Consider the following 15,880-nt stretch of genomic DNA (forward strand, 5'->3'; position numbering starts at 1 on the left):
AACTCCGTAGTCATCTTGGGATCAAACTACCAAACTCACTTATCAATGGGAGCTCCTTCGTGGCTAAGCGGTTAGCGTACGCGCCTTTGGCGTGGGAGACCCGGGTTCGATTCCCGCCGGGATCTCATGTGGTTCGGATTCCACGTTAATCAGTAGGTCCACGTCTCATATAGCCTCGCTTCTGAACGGGATGCTAAACTAAAATCAACTCAACTCACTTACCAATGGGGAGAACAAAACGTAATGGCAGATATAAAAGGTAAAATCTAGAGGGAATACACCGAACTCAGACTGTGATAGATATATTATTTTAATTTCAAATCCGTTTATGCACATAGTTAACAGAAAGTAGGAATGAAAAGCGAATCATTTCACCAGTTACAGTTAGACATGAACAGTGTTTCTTTCAGAAGAAATGTTCCGGGGGGGGGGGGAGACACATATTATTTTCGCACGGTACTATTGTACATATTATTATATTATAAACGTATGGTTTGGTCTCTTGCGGGAGGCAGTGCCCCTCAAAAACACATCTGGATGAAATACTGGATATGAAGTACGAGTTAGATATTAATGAGATACCGCCGTTTAAAGGTATCGTAGCTAAACGGATTAGTCACAAGGCATTGTGCTTTTATGGCAAAAAAAAAACTAATTAACATTCAAGTTAGAAATTGTAGGAGAAAATAATGTTGAATATAAATATACAACTCACCACTATTTATGTTATCTTAGAAGTGTCCAATAAAGAATAAAAGGCGACGTTTACTGTAAACTTTCAAAACTGTATAAATAATAGCTTCAGTTATTTTGTAACTCAAAAAACTGTGGGGGACTTAGGCCCCCCGGGCCCGGGCTACATCCGCTGCTGGCAAAACGATGCTCTCATAACTGAAAGAAGAGGATCCACGTCCATAAACATCAGATAGCCCATATCCGTGTCCCTAAGAACAACAACGAGATGGGTGACATGGATGTCATTGATGAGATGGTATCTAGTTGCAAACCTCAGCCCCGTGGAAAGAAATGGTGTCCGAACTTATTTTCTAATGATTTAAATCTGGTAGTTGTTGCAACTTGGAAAATACACGAATTGATAACGAAAGGAGAGCAAAAGCAAATAAATAAAATAATAAAAATAAAATAAAACCTTGGATTTTCGAAGAGGAAATCTGATGTGTTCATCATCATCATGATCATTATCACCATCTCCATCATAGGTATTCTTTCATTATTGGCATGTCACTTGCCGCAACTGGGAAGCGACCATGTTCCACGACCTCAAATTAACATAAAATATGCAATATTGAATTTACATAGTGTTACATTTATCCAACCTATAGAGACATCTATGAATATCTATTATTATAAGTAGGCAAATAATAGCGCAAATAGCAACATCTATTATCATTAAAGTAGGAAAATGATAGCGCACATAGTGACATCTATTAGCATAAAAGCAGGCAAATGAAGCGCACATATAGCCACATCTATTAACATTAAAGTAGGCAAATAATAGCGCACATAGCGACATCTATTTTTAACAAGTAGACAAATGATAACGCTCATAGTGACATCTATTTCCATCAAGTAGGCAAATGATAGTGTGCATAGCGACATCTTTTAACATTAAAGTAGGCAGCTGATAACGCACATAGTGACATCTATTAGCATTTAAGTAGGCAAATGATATTGCACATTGCAACATCTATTTCCATCAATTAGACAAATGATAGCGCACATAGCGACATCTATTTCCTGCAAGTAGGCAAATGATAGTGTGTATAGCGATATCTATTATCGTTAAAGTAGGAAAATGCTAGCGCACATAGCGACATCTATTATCATTAAAGTAGGAAAATGCTAGCGCACATAGCGACATCTATTATCATTAAAGTAGACAAATGATAGCGCACATAGTGACATCTATTATCATTAAAGTAGGCAAATGATAGCGCACATAGCGACATCTATTTTCATTAAAGTAGGAAAATGCTAGCGCACATAGCGACATCTATTATCATTAAAGTACGCAAATGATAGCGCACACAGCGACATCTATTAGCATGACTGTTTACTGTTAGTATTAGTGTGACGCACTCAGACATGTTTCCGTTTATTATAAAGAATTCTTATTCTCCCGCTTATCTCCCTACAACCATTAAATTTTTTTTAATCAATATTGCATAACATTTCAGGATATCACAACATACAGCCTGACATCTTTCCCACTACGATACTCACTTCCCATCAGCAATTTGACAAATATTGCACGTAAGACAATTAGCCAGTAATTTACTGTAACCACATTGAACAAGATTGTACACTATTGTAATGTGAAACATACAGCATATTAATATACTGCTTGACAAAGAAAGAACCAGTTCTTGTTTTAAAAAGAACTGTTTATCTTCATTTAGAATGATATTTATTTCTCTCCTGACAACGGGGATAATATTAGCTGCGTTAGCAACAGTTGCTAAGCTTTTTTTTTTCTTGTGAGTATAACTTTGTTATTGTATAGTTAATAAATATACATTCACGGAACAGAGATATTTAATAAAGGAATAGAAAATAATGAAAAAAGAAATGCTTGAATGCAGTCGCTATTAAATTACCTTGTTTCACAGTTGTAACATCCAATTTCCAGTAGATGAAATTAAACATAATTGAAAATTTGAAGTATTCCACCATAAGAATAGTATGGGTTGAGATTTTTTTTAAAAAAAATGAAAAAAAACGCACACATAATGATGATTGATGAGTACCAAGCGGTCTCTATCAACTGTGCAAGTAAGAAAAATGAAATGAAATTTTGAGTTTTACGTCCCACGGTTATGCCGAGTAGGCTAAAGGAGACGGTGATGATGAGAAATGAATGAAATGAAGAAAGTGGGAGGAAACGGGGGAACTCCGAGGAAACCCACGCACACGGTGTTTGTCCACCCCAAAGTTTACTTGGCGGGAGCAGGGCTTGAACCCGGGACCCCATGCACCAGAGGTGAACGCTCTACCACTGAGCCACTAGTTTTATTATTACCTTCTTGAAAAATACAAAATGGACTCAACTAGCTGAGTCTAAACAAGAAAAGCACTAGACATAAATACAAAAATCACCAAATCTGGGTCTACAACTATAAAGGCAGAGAACTAGAAATAAATAAATGCATATTTAAACAATAATAATAAGAAGAAGAAGAATAATAAGAATACTTATTAAAAAAAACGAGAGAGGAACGTTAGTTCATGACAAAAGCACTTCTAAAAACCTACTAAAAGAAATCCTTTCCTGCTGCGGAGAATAACATTTCCGGCGTGTACGTTGAAGAAAATCAAAGTAAGTGCGTGCATCCAGTAACGTGATATGCCGCTGGAAATATAGTAAAGTGCTGGCTAGCAGGAAAAGCACTGTACGATGCTTAGTGGGGGAAAAAAAATGAAAGTCCGGCAGAAGCAAATGATTAATGTGAAACTGTGCACTCGGACGACGAGTGATACGACCCACCATCACCTGCAAGGCGTTCCATATCACTGGCGCTCCCTCACATGTTGTAAACCGATGAGCCAAAGTGTCCTCAGAACGACATATAGTACACAAAGCATCAGGTGCTCGTTGTATAGCATAAAGCCGCGCACGTGTTGGGGTAAGTTGATGGACTACTTGAAACCATAACACTTGCATATAGGAAGGTAAGATTGGGTTCCAAATGTTAGCCCAAACTTGCTGCCACTCTATATGTGGAAACTGTTGTACTACTCGTAACTGAGTCGGCTGAGAGGACAATGTGAAGAGCACAGAATATAATGAGCGAGCATTGTGCTGCTGAGGGACCAAAGGCACCCCGGCATAAATCCAATATCGAATAAAGATCAAAACATATTTCGGACACTGATCGGCAAATTGAATAAAAGGGGGATTGACAGGGTGAGCGTACTCCGGCCAAAAACAACTAAACCAATGGTTCGTAATAGAATCGACGGATGAAAGACCCACGTAGGAATCTGCCATGAAGAGAGTTTGACATTTGAGACGGATATGAACTAAACCAAGACCACCGCGGGAACGTGAGAGATAAATGGCAGTTCTGGGGATGCGAAAATAGTAACCCCGCCATATGTGCCAAAGGAACAGAGATTCAAATCTTTTGGCGTAAATCTCAGGGAGGGGAAATACCCGAGCCCTATACCACAATTTAGTTGCCACGTAGATATTGATAAATTGAATGCGATGCCATAAATGAAGTCGACGAAAGCGGAGGGTGAAGAACAACCCTCGAATTTGCGTAAGGAGAGGTTGCCAAACTTCTTCATAATGGGGAGTGGGAAGGGACGTGAAAGGAATCCCTAAAATTGTTAAGGATGTCACATGCGGTATAGGCTGCGTACCTGGGGTAGGAGAGGGTAAGTGAAAGCCGTGAAATTGTAACACTTGAGTTTTCTTTGCATTAAACTGAAGGCCAGAGCAACGCGAGAATCGTTTGAGAACCGGAAAGACACCCTGAAGAGCAACTGCGTCGACCCCTGTGATAGTCAGATCATCAGCGAAACAATAGATGTTTTGACAAGTAAAGAGGGTAGGGCCTGGGGGAGACACTAGCGCCAAACGATGGAGAAGAGGGTCTATAACTAAAGAAAACAAAATAGAGCTTAAACTACAGCCCTGGCGCAAACCTCGTTTTAAGGGAATGAGGTCAGATAGATGTCCATTAATTTGGAGACGAAACGTGGCGGTGGTGTATAAATTCGAAATTACTTGACAGAAAGCTGCGGGAAAACCCCAAGCGTCGAGGGTTAGACGAAGGAAATTGTGATCGACACTATCATAAGCCTTCTCTAGGTCTACTGCTAACGCTCCGGCTGGGACACCGCGAGACTGAAAGTATGCAAAGAGGTCTCGAAGAGTACGAAGGGTAAATTGAATGTTATTCGATTCGTGCAGGGCTGCTTGATACGGACTGATAAGTTTCTGTATGATAGGTCGTAATCGGGCTGTAAGAACTTTAGTAAATAATTTCACATCAACTGGCAATAAAGAGATAGGGCGGTAATCAGCCACAACCTTCGCCTTGGACGATTTGGGTATAAGAGCGACAACCGCAGTATTAGAATGAAAGGGCACATTAGACAACCAGGAATTAAAAAGTGTCACAAGGGTACCACGAAGAATAGGCCAGTAATGACGGTAAAAAGATACACTCAAGCCATCTATGCCGGGAGAACTACGTCCCTTAGACTTATTGAGAACCGCCAAGATGTCGTCAGCCGTAATTGGGCGCAATAGAGCCTGACAAGCTTCTGCAGGCAGCCTCTGGGGAATGGCTGATAGAAACTCAGGAGCAAAAAGAAAATCCGAATGCGATGCGCTCGTGAAGGCTATAAAGTGTTGCGTAAATTCTTGTAAAATCTGTAAAGGGTCAGAAATGGTATCGCCGTTGGCCAATACTAACGATTCAATACATGGAGCTCGTCGCTGTCGAAAAAGGCGATCCACATGATACAAGGAAGACGATTCTTCCGGAAAACAATGATATAAATCGTCTGAAAAATACGCCTGCAACGATACTCGAGTATCGATTTGACGCATTCTACGTTTAATATCGTTAATACAAGCCAGATTAAGTAGGGAAGGCTGTGCAGCCCAGAGGTCACATAGTGCCCTATAATAAAACTCATATAGCTGACGATCGTGCTGTTGGGACAATTTCCCTCTCCATTGAAAGAAACTACGGAATTTGGGTTTACAATAAGTAGTCCACCACGCAACCTCCGTTGGAAAATAACGATGCATTTTACGCCAGTACTTAAAACGCTCGGTAAACTCTTCAACAGTGTCTTCTCTTAACAGCACTTCGTTGTTGATTTTCCAGAAGGAACGTCCCCTTCCCGCCGGAAGAAAAAAAGGCAGCTTAAAATGAACTAAGACAGCTGCATGATTTGTGAACGATACAGGCCTTGTGTGGACAGCGAGGACAGCCTTACTTAAGCGAGCATCGACGTAAATCCTATCCAAGCGACTTCGTGTCGTAGTACAGGTGTACGTCATTGCATGCTTAGAGTGAGATGCTAGAAGAGCATCATGGAGCTGAAGAACTCTCACCAACTCAACTAAGGCATGACAGGGAGGTGATGGTGTGAGCGAATCACGTGCGTCGATCACCGCATTATAATCGCCGGCAAATAAACAATAAGTAAGACCGGGAGGTATTAACGATGGAATGACACTGGAAAAAAAATCTTCCCTCTCTCGTGTTTTAAGAAAACCACTAGGGGCATATAAACAAATAATACATATACCGTTAATATAGCAACGGATGGCTCTCCCATCCGGAGATAGCATAACCCTATCATAATGTAGACCCTTTCGTACTAACATCGCGACACCAGTGGTTTTTTCGGAATTCACTATAGTATTATAGTCAGAGAGAAAGTCAAATGTATGAAAAGTTACTTCAGTTAAAAAATAAACGTCTGCACGATTCCGTTCAATAAATTGTTGTAATAACACTAAGTTCTGTGCAGAACTAATTCTATTAATGTTGAGAGTAATTAAAGTAAAAGCATTGATCTGCGCCATACTTCCACACAAAAACACTAACAGCAATACAAACAAAAACTTACTTGTAACGCCCATAGAAAGACACTGCAGTAGACAAGAAATGTATAGCACATAAAAACTGGAAAAAGAAAGCTTCTTCTTGCTAAACACACAACTCAATGCAACTAAAAAAACACTCGTGAACTGAAGGCGCAAAAAAGAAAAAACAAACACACAATGCAGGCACGCTATATCTCGGAATCGGACGTTGCACGGCTTTTGAGGCTGTGATCACGTGACTTGGACTGTATTGCACCCTGAGAACCACCCACAACAGCTGTATGTTCTTTCTTTTTTGTAGTCGATCTAGATACCCTTCGGCGTTTTTGTTGGGAAGCCGGATCAACGGCAATCATCGTAGCACTGGGTGAGATAACGGAATTACTAAGAGGATCAAGACCCTGCGAGGGGGGGGGTTCACTTGGACACATGGGCACATCTACATTCTTGAGATTCTCCGAATGTATCGTAGAGACCATAGACGACTCGGAGGGCTGTTGCTCAGACACCAAGCTTTTTTTCTCCTCCAATACTGACGACATGGTTGGTAATGGTAAAGGCGCGACGGAACTCGTTGGTAAAGCAGGAAACTGAGACTCATCGGGAACACTGTTATCCTTTGCAAACCCAGTCTTAGATAAACTTGGTTCGTCACTTACATGATCGGAAGAAGCCGGAAGCGGATTTGATCGCCATACCTTCCCCAATTCAGTCATAACCACTGGCGGCGGGGTCGGTTTCCCCCCCATAGTACTATTTTTCTTCTTCAAATGACAATTAGACACGGTATGCGACGTGCTCTGGCAAAAAAAAACAAGTAATTGGCTGACCTTCATATGAAACATTCACTTTGTAACCTTGGACAATCAATCTAGAGGGAATATGCTTAGTTAGCTCAATATGTATGACCCGTACACCACTGTCAATGCCTGTAGGAAACGGTGCCGCCCAATACTGTCGTTCTACTCGCCTTACCAATCCATAGGCACGAAAATGTTCTTCCAATAATTGCACTGGAGCTTCCAATGGAAAATCATAAACTCTCACCAATTTCACAGGGTCTTCTGCGGGCAAAATTCTTACTGTACTTACGTTACCGTCCATGTGATTAAAGGTCACAGTCTCAGGCACTGTCGAGGCAAACTGGTCATAATCTTTGATTGATTTAAACTTAATATAAATACTAAAAGTTTCTTCATGAAGTTGAAGAGCACATATCTGGTCAAACAGGCGAGGAAACTTCTCCAACAGCCATTGGTACACTTGACTGGAATTAGGTCGAGAACTTCGATAACGCTTATCAAACATGAATTTGTATTGTAATTCTTTCTTATAAGACATGACGCTCAAATTCTCTAGACACAGAAATTGGAATCACCACAAATATTAAACGTACGAGCCTAAATAGGCAGGAAAAGATGCCACTAAGTTCACCACACTACCAATGTGTGAAAATCGTATGAAGTATGCTCCCAGCAGGCTTTGCGATCTGAACTGCTCGAAAGCACGAGCACGAATCCACCACCGTGGCCCTTTGCAAGTTAGAGTTGAGTTGAGTTGATTTTAGTATAGAGTCCCTTTCAGCAGCGAGGCTATATGAGACGTGGACCTACTGATTAACGTGGAATCCGAACCACATGAGCTTTGCAAGTTAGAAATCAAGAAGTACAAGAAATGAAATATTTCAGTTTAACGTTCCACGATTATGGCTTTTTAGGCTAAGGGAGACGATGGTTAAGGGGAGTGAATGACGATGGATGAATTGGTGGAATGAGAAAGTGGGAGAAAACGGGAGCATCTCGAGAAAACTCACGGACATGATGTTGTCCACCACAAACTTACTTCGCCGGGGATCCAACCATGGACCCCAAGCACCAGAGGTAAGCGCTGAACCACTGAACCACCGTGCTACATTTATTCGATTTCAATAATGGCCGCATAATGAATAAAACAGAAACAGCGGCAAGCAAATGTTTGATATGGACTCAGTACTAATAAAATGTTTCATCTCTGATCTTATTCTTTCTACTGCAACAAGAAGTAACAAACATCAACTATCACTTCTGATTTTAATGCTATTCCACATAGCGCAAAAACAGTAAAAGATGGCGAGTAATGGCTTTTTTTGATATGAACTCAGCGTCCGAGGAACATAATCTTTGATATTTGATCCTATTGCAACTAGTAGTTATACTACTGTTTCAAGGTTTTGAGTATTGATTTTTCATAGTTTGGAAGCCTACCGTACAGAGATGAAGTGGGTCAGTGGGTCTTGGGTCAAATAGATCAAACTTTCTGAGTGGGCCAACAGAACGTGACTCACTGCGACCCACGACTCACTACGATCGACCTACCCACTCTGCTCAGTGCGTTGTAGACAGCATCTTCTGAACACTGGTGAATTTGTCTACGTTTTCCTTTCAAGGCCACTGTTTTTCTTCCTTTTTCATTTGTTTTTGTTTACTTACCTGAGACGAGTACATCTAAGTCAAAAAAAGAAATTCAATTACTTCTGGATATTGATATTTGTAATTGTAATAATAGCAATAGGCAGTGGCGTATTTACGATTTTGTTTCGGGGAGGGCTTTGCTAACTTTCGGGGGGGGAGCTTTACCTGAAAATGTGAAAATTCTGCAAGATATTTCATATACTTTCATAGTAAGTAAGATTTCGGGGGGGCTTAAGCCCGGAAGCCCCCCCTAAATACGCCACTGGCAATAGGACTTACTATTTGGCTTTCGAGACACAGTCGAATTTTACAGTTTTTTCTTCTTTACGATTACCTACTTTGCCTTGATTTGAGACTTTCAAATTTCATCCTATTTTTCACTGAAAAGTATCTGTAATTCAACAAGGAAATGATTATATAAGATAATTAAATTGAAAATTCACCGTAATATGGTTCATAACAAACACTTTACCATTTCATATCATAAAGGTCAGATCCGCCGGTATTATAACAGCGATGTTTGAGCGATCGACCGTAGAAATTCAAACTCCGATTAGTGGTAATTTCACAGCCTTGTTTTATTACAAGTGTAAACTCTTTAATCAGTGGAAAGGAAGACGTGGATCAGGAATCAGAGTTGATGACGATGGGTCACGGTGGCTGGTGGGTCAGTGGGTCATGGATCAAGTTTTTATTGACTCACACCATCTCTGCTACCGTAGTTTTACACTCTGAAACGAAAATCACTTGTTTATTCTCAGGCTCAATTAAAAGCTTAATTTTCATTCCAATTAATTGGGAACCAATATGGCATTTGTTCTACACAAACACTTTTGAGATGTCGAATAATTTATAGGACGCGTAGCAATTAAAATAGAAAAACCGGAAGAAAGAAACGAAAAAGTTTGTCTGCGCTAGTTCGATCGTCTAGACTCAATCGAAGTGCAGTTGCCTATTGCTACTTGGATGCCATGGTTACCTCTTTTCTTCCTTGTTGCCACCAACACACGAGACGAAAAAGTAAAATCCATCATTCGCTCGATGCTTGTTAATGAACATTGTAGCTCATCAAATTGCCATCCTTATGCATAATGACGCTAGTTACGAGTCAACATGGTTTGTTGTTATTGTATTAATTCCATCATTATATGCGCGAACAGGACTAAAATTATACATTCGAAGCTTTATAGAAGCGGTTTCGTATTTACAAAAGCCACGTTCAAGCCGTCAAATACAAGATATAAACAACAACCAAAAATCAATGGTATGCAGGTACACACCCAGAAAAGTTTTCTACGAGGGGTCCAAAGTATTTTGGGGGATCCAATATGTTTATGTAGCATTGAACCTGTCTTATTGTGCTCCCGTAAAGACGATAAGTAATTGTTAATTGCTGCCACCTATATTTTTAGAAAAAATGATAGAACTAGATTATTTTCATACGAAAAGAAGGCGTAAAATCAAATCTTTATCCTACATCAGTCATTTCTCTGTTAAACAAGCGTACTTCTGTTTAAAATAGTCTTCAAATATTAGTCAAGTTACGAAATTTTAGGGTTTCGGACCCGGTGTACTCCCTTCTCCGTGGGTACGCCCTTGATGTGATTAAATAATGCAATTTCTACGAAATATTTGCTTCATTAAATACAAACTCGGAGGAAAATTAGTTCGAGAAGGAAAAAGATCTGTTCAGCTTTTTTTTGTTTCAACACTGCTTCATCCAAATAGACATTGTATAAAATTAAAACATTGATCAAATAAAATCAAGGTTAATTACTTATAATACGGTGCACCTTAACGAATTTCTTGAAGTATTCGTTCTTAGCCCAGTAACAAATAATATTAAAGGGAAAATATTTAAAGACAGAGTACCTGAAATATCCCATCTTCACCCGATAATAAAAGGTGGCCTATAATTATGTAGACCTATATGGTGTTCAACTGACTGTAGTATTTGTAATTCCGGACAAAAAATTTCGATATGGCAACACTGTGTATCCTGAGAGGGGGAGAACCTGTGGTGGCACCAAAATAGAGCATCACTACACTATGTTTTATCAATTAATGTGAGAGTAGCTGAAGGAAACATTCCCGAACCGCTGGGTTTGTGGAGTGGCCAGCTCGATCTCCCAATTTGTCACTACCTGACTTCTTCATATGGGGTTGAGTTGAGTTGATTTTGAGTTGAACGTCCCTTTTCAGCAGCGAGGCTATATGATTAACGTGGAATCCGAACCACATGAGCTCCCGCCGGGAATCGAACCCGGGTCTCCCGCGCCAAAGGCGCATACGCTAACCGCTTAGCCACGGAGGAGCTCTCTTCATATGGGGTGTTTTAAAAGACAAAATGTTTCAACATCACATACGCAATTTGGCCGAACCACGGGAGGAGTTCCACAGGATACCAGTACTGTAGAGACCTGCAGGGGCCGAATTTTTCGGCTCGAGCCCAATCCAGCTCGAATGTACCTAGGCCCAGCCCAGCCCAGCCCAGCCCGAGCCCGAAAAGTTTTGGAGATTTTCGGCCCGAGCCCGACCCGGCCCGATAAGTTTTTTAAAATTCTTGGCCCAAGTCCGGCCCGGGCCCTATAAATTTTAAAAGCTTGGCTCGACCTTGGCCCGATAACTTTTTAAAAAAATTAGCTCGAGCCCCAATCTTTCTCAAAATTTAGTATTAAACTTGACCTAACCCTCAGAAACATTTTCTAAACTCTGGTTCACAACCTGACGCTTGCCTCCTAAATGGTACCATTGCCTTCTAGAATTTTGCCTGTTATCGAGAGAACAAAAACTCCATTTCCTGTAACAAAAATCTAACTTAATTGATTTTTAGCATAAAGTGAAGATGGCAATATTGTTTAGCGACAGGCAAAACTTTCCCATCCCTTCTTGTCATATTTTGGGTTCAGTGAAGGTCAAGGTCAAAGCTCAATTTACCGCGCAATGCCTGCAATCCTCTATAGTGAAAGTGGACCCGCTAAGTAACACAAACTGTAAATAGCTATTGCATTCTTTGAAACATTTTTCACGGGCACACTTCTTCAACGTTTGGCTTTATTCCAATAATCGTTTAACGAAAGTCAATAATTATTAAAGAATTGCAAATAATCGGACCTAGGCCGGCCCGACCTGAAGAGAAATCAGTGTTGGCCCGCCCAAGCTCGGCCCAAAGAAATAACAGAGTCGGCCCGCCCAAGCCCGGCCCAAAGAAATAACAGAGTCGGCCCGCCCAAGCCCGGCCCGTGCAGGTCTTTACAGTACTGGTGTGTCAAGCTGCTTGTGACAACGTTTCTCTTCGTCTCCAGGCATAGGATACCAGTACTGGTCTGTCAAGCTGCTTGTGACAACGTTTCTCTTCGTCTCCAGGCATAGGATACCAGTACTGGTCTGTCAAGCTGCTTGTGATAACGTTTCTCTTCGTCTCCAGGCATAGGATACCAGTACTGGTCTGTCAAGCTGCTTGTGACAACGTTTCTCTTCGTCTCCAGGCATAGGATACCAGTACTGGTCTGTCAAGCTGCTTGTGACAACGTTTCTCTTCGTCTCCAGGCATGTATTGATTTGGATGGTGCATTGGAGAACCATACCATGGAGAACAGAGATTAAAATTCTTGTAAGGAAAGGTATGAGAATAATGTATTTATGGTCAATTTTATGTTCAAATTAAGTCGCTAGTTTCTTTACTACCGTCTTCAAAACAACATATGCATAACTATGGGCCACCCTGTATATAACATTAATAGGATACTGTTTTAATGAAAACTATCTTAAGGAATTTGTTATTAAAGGACAAACTAGTTAAAATATCCAATAACATACATGATAGTAACGGATAATATTTTAATGATAAACTAGTTGAAGTATATGTTCCTAACCTGATCATAGATAACAGAAATATATTTTAATCAAAACTAATTGAAGTATTCAAAAGACTTCCTGAAGACGATCATGATACCGATGGCTAAGAAACGGAACCCAAAGAGATGTGAGTATTATAGAACTATTAATCTCATATCTCATGCAGCTAAAATTCTGCTCCGAATACTGAACAGAAGGTTATACGGAAGAACAAATGAAAAAAATTGAGGAGGAGAACGGGTTCAGGAGAGGTAAGGGCACAAGAGATGCTATTGGATTATTAAGGGCGATCGGTGAAAGATTTATAGAAAAAGGGAAAGAGGTGTATGTTATATTTATTGATCTAGAAAAGACTTTTGACCGCGTGAATTGGGAATATTTCTTGGGAGTTCTAAAGAAGATTGGGTTGGAATGGAAAGATCGAATACTCATAAGAAACTTATACGTATATGAACCAACAAGTAAGTGTTAGGATACGGGAAGAACTCACGGAGAAGAGTGCAATTGGAAGGGGAGTTCAAAAAGGATTTTATCTCTCGCCAACACTACTTAATATCTATCTAGAAGAGATAGTGAAAAAGAGCCTATATGATGAAGACGGCATTTCAGTAGGAGGTAGAATAATTAGATGTATAAGATTTGCAGACAATATGGCGCATGTTGCAGAATCCGAAAAGAAAATCAATAGGATGTTAGAAAACTTGAGGAAGGGTTGGGAAGAATATGGGAGGAAAATAAATGTTAGAAAGACAAAAGCCATGGTGATTGGAAAGCCGTCTGTGTCAAATATAAAAGTGGGAGGGGAGAGAATAGAACAAGTGAATAGTTTTCGATATCTGGGTAGTATTCTTAACATGAAGTGCGAACGTGAAATAAAAGCAAGGATAGGAATGGCGAAAGAAGCCTTTAGGAGGAAGAAAAATCTGTTTTGTGGAACCTTGAATAAAGAGTTGAGAAAAAGACTTATAAAATGCTTCTTGTGGAGCGTTGGGGCGGAAACAGGGACATTACGTAAAAGTGATGAAAAACGACTGGAAGCCTTCGAAATGTGGGCGTGGAGAAGAATGGAAAGAATTAGTTGAGTCGAGCGGAAAACGAATGAGAGGATGTTAGAGATGGTGTGGGAGAAAATATATTGAGAAGAGGAAGCGAAACTGGTTGGGACATTGCCTAAGAAGACATTGTATCATGAGGGACGTCCTAGAGGGTTGTAAGAGCCCTCTACGAGCCTCCCGTTTACAATGTCTCCTTCTACGAGCACTCAGCTGGTAATGGTTATGAGCGAACCTCTCTGTGTGCGAAAGCTATTACCAGACTCACAGTATTTAAAGTTATTACCACACCCACCAGTTAATAGCTATCTTTCCAAAAGAATATTCCTCTGGAGGAGGAATGATAGAACCACTAATTTCAAATAATTAACTTCACCAGGGTTGTTTTCGGTCAGGACGGTTTTAAGATCCCTCTCTCTCCCTTATTTCCTTTAACTTACTCAAGGGAGGTAGAGAGAAAAGATAGGTTAAATATCTCTTAATCCTTTAAATATCCTCGTAAAACCTTTCTTGTTTACCAATTCTAAATTAACCAATTTATTCACCCTGTTTGCAAGAATCTAGGGGAGTTCTTACTTCAACTAGCATATCAGACTCAAATTATAATGAAAAACTCATCAAGTTTCCTCTTTTTGATATCTTTATTTCAATAAATTGGGAATGATAGCTGAGAATAGTCTATGATCACTAGATAAAATATTTATCTGTCTCTACTTGGCCTCCCGCAGACTGAGAGGGGCTTAAGTATTTTTCTATCCTAATCCCTAAAGAATAGGGAATTAGTTCCTACTATAGTAGATCTAAAAATTTCCTACTTCTGTCATCAAGACAAAATTACATAAACTAAAACTCTAACTTAACAGGGTCCACTCAGGAAGCGTTCTCTTACAAGCTGATGAAGTGAACAATTTACAGTACTAAAGGTGCCTTCACCACTTATCCAGCACCTGGCCTAAACCTATGGGAGGAAAAGCCCGGATACTATCTATCAAAATTTACTAGAAATAGGTTCAGTAGAGATAGAGGAATAGACCACAATAAGAGGCCTTTCTAGATCAGCACTCAGATCTATAGGTATAGGTTAAATTCACCCGTTCCAGTCCCCTAGCATTCTAGCGCGGAAACCAAATGTGTTTCTTAAAACAACTATCAGCCTGGCCTTATATAGCCAGACGTCGGCCGGACTCGAACCCAGAGCCCTCTAACTCAGACCAATAAGCATAGCCACTGCACCCAGGCAAGGAGTCCAGTCAAAAAAAAAACTAATGTAAACTACAAATACTAAATGTCCTAGTTAAATTGCTTAAAGTGAAATCGCGAGCTAACGTTATCCAAAATAAAAAATATATATTTATTTCCTTAGATAGAGAATTAAAACAAATAAAGCTCTAAGCTATCCCTGTGAACTCACTTGCCTACTCACTATACTATACATGAACTTTCCAGCTTATTTTGAAAATACCCACATGACAGTCATCATTTAGACTGTTCTAACCAAGGAACTCCCATCCCCTGAAATGGAACCAGAGAAAGGACAAAACTACCTCTCCCGCTATTCGAAGCATTAAAATGGCTCCCCGCCTCAAGAGAATGCCTACTATATATATATGAGAGGTTCGGAAAGATATTCAACTGCTTTTCTAGTAAAACTACCCATTGACCCATATATATGGCATAGGCGGAATCTAAGAAAACGAAAGTAAATCAGGTCCCCGTTCCCCTCTGTCTGTATCCTAAAACATGCTGACAACGGGACAATGTTTCCAACTAGCATTCGTTATCTATTAAAAAAAAAGAGGAAAATTTTCTATTTTTCGTTTATATACTGTAGAAAAAAAATATGCAAGATTAATATATGGATTATACATGGTAAATACACGATATCTTACATGAATAGTAAAAATAATAATAATAATATATATCAC

At 39.9% G+C, this 15,880-nt stretch overlaps 1 protein-coding gene across 3 annotated transcripts in view; it reads right to left on the reverse strand.

Moving 5' to 3' along the window:
• The window catches only part of LOC145664127 (glutamate receptor ionotropic, kainate 2-like), a 333,349-nt gene that overhangs the window by 196,206 nt on the left and 121,263 nt on the right, over window positions 1–15,880 (reverse strand). Inside the window, exon 1 of one of the 3 annotated variants that reach the window (XM_081730526.1) lies at window positions 6,619–6,750. The exons of the other annotated variants lie outside the window; for them this stretch is intronic. The gene's annotated coding sequence lies outside the window, so the exon portion shown is untranslated. Of the gene's footprint in view, window positions 1–6,618; window positions 6,751–15,880 lie in introns of those variants that run through there. 3 annotated transcript variants of the gene reach the window in all.

The sequence above is a fragment of the Thermobia domestica genome, chromosome 1 (genome assembly GCF_964235325.1).
Source record: "Thermobia domestica chromosome 1, izTheDome1.hap1.1, whole genome shotgun sequence".
NCBI lineage: Eukaryota > Metazoa > Arthropoda > Insecta > Zygentoma > Lepismatidae > Thermobia > Thermobia domestica.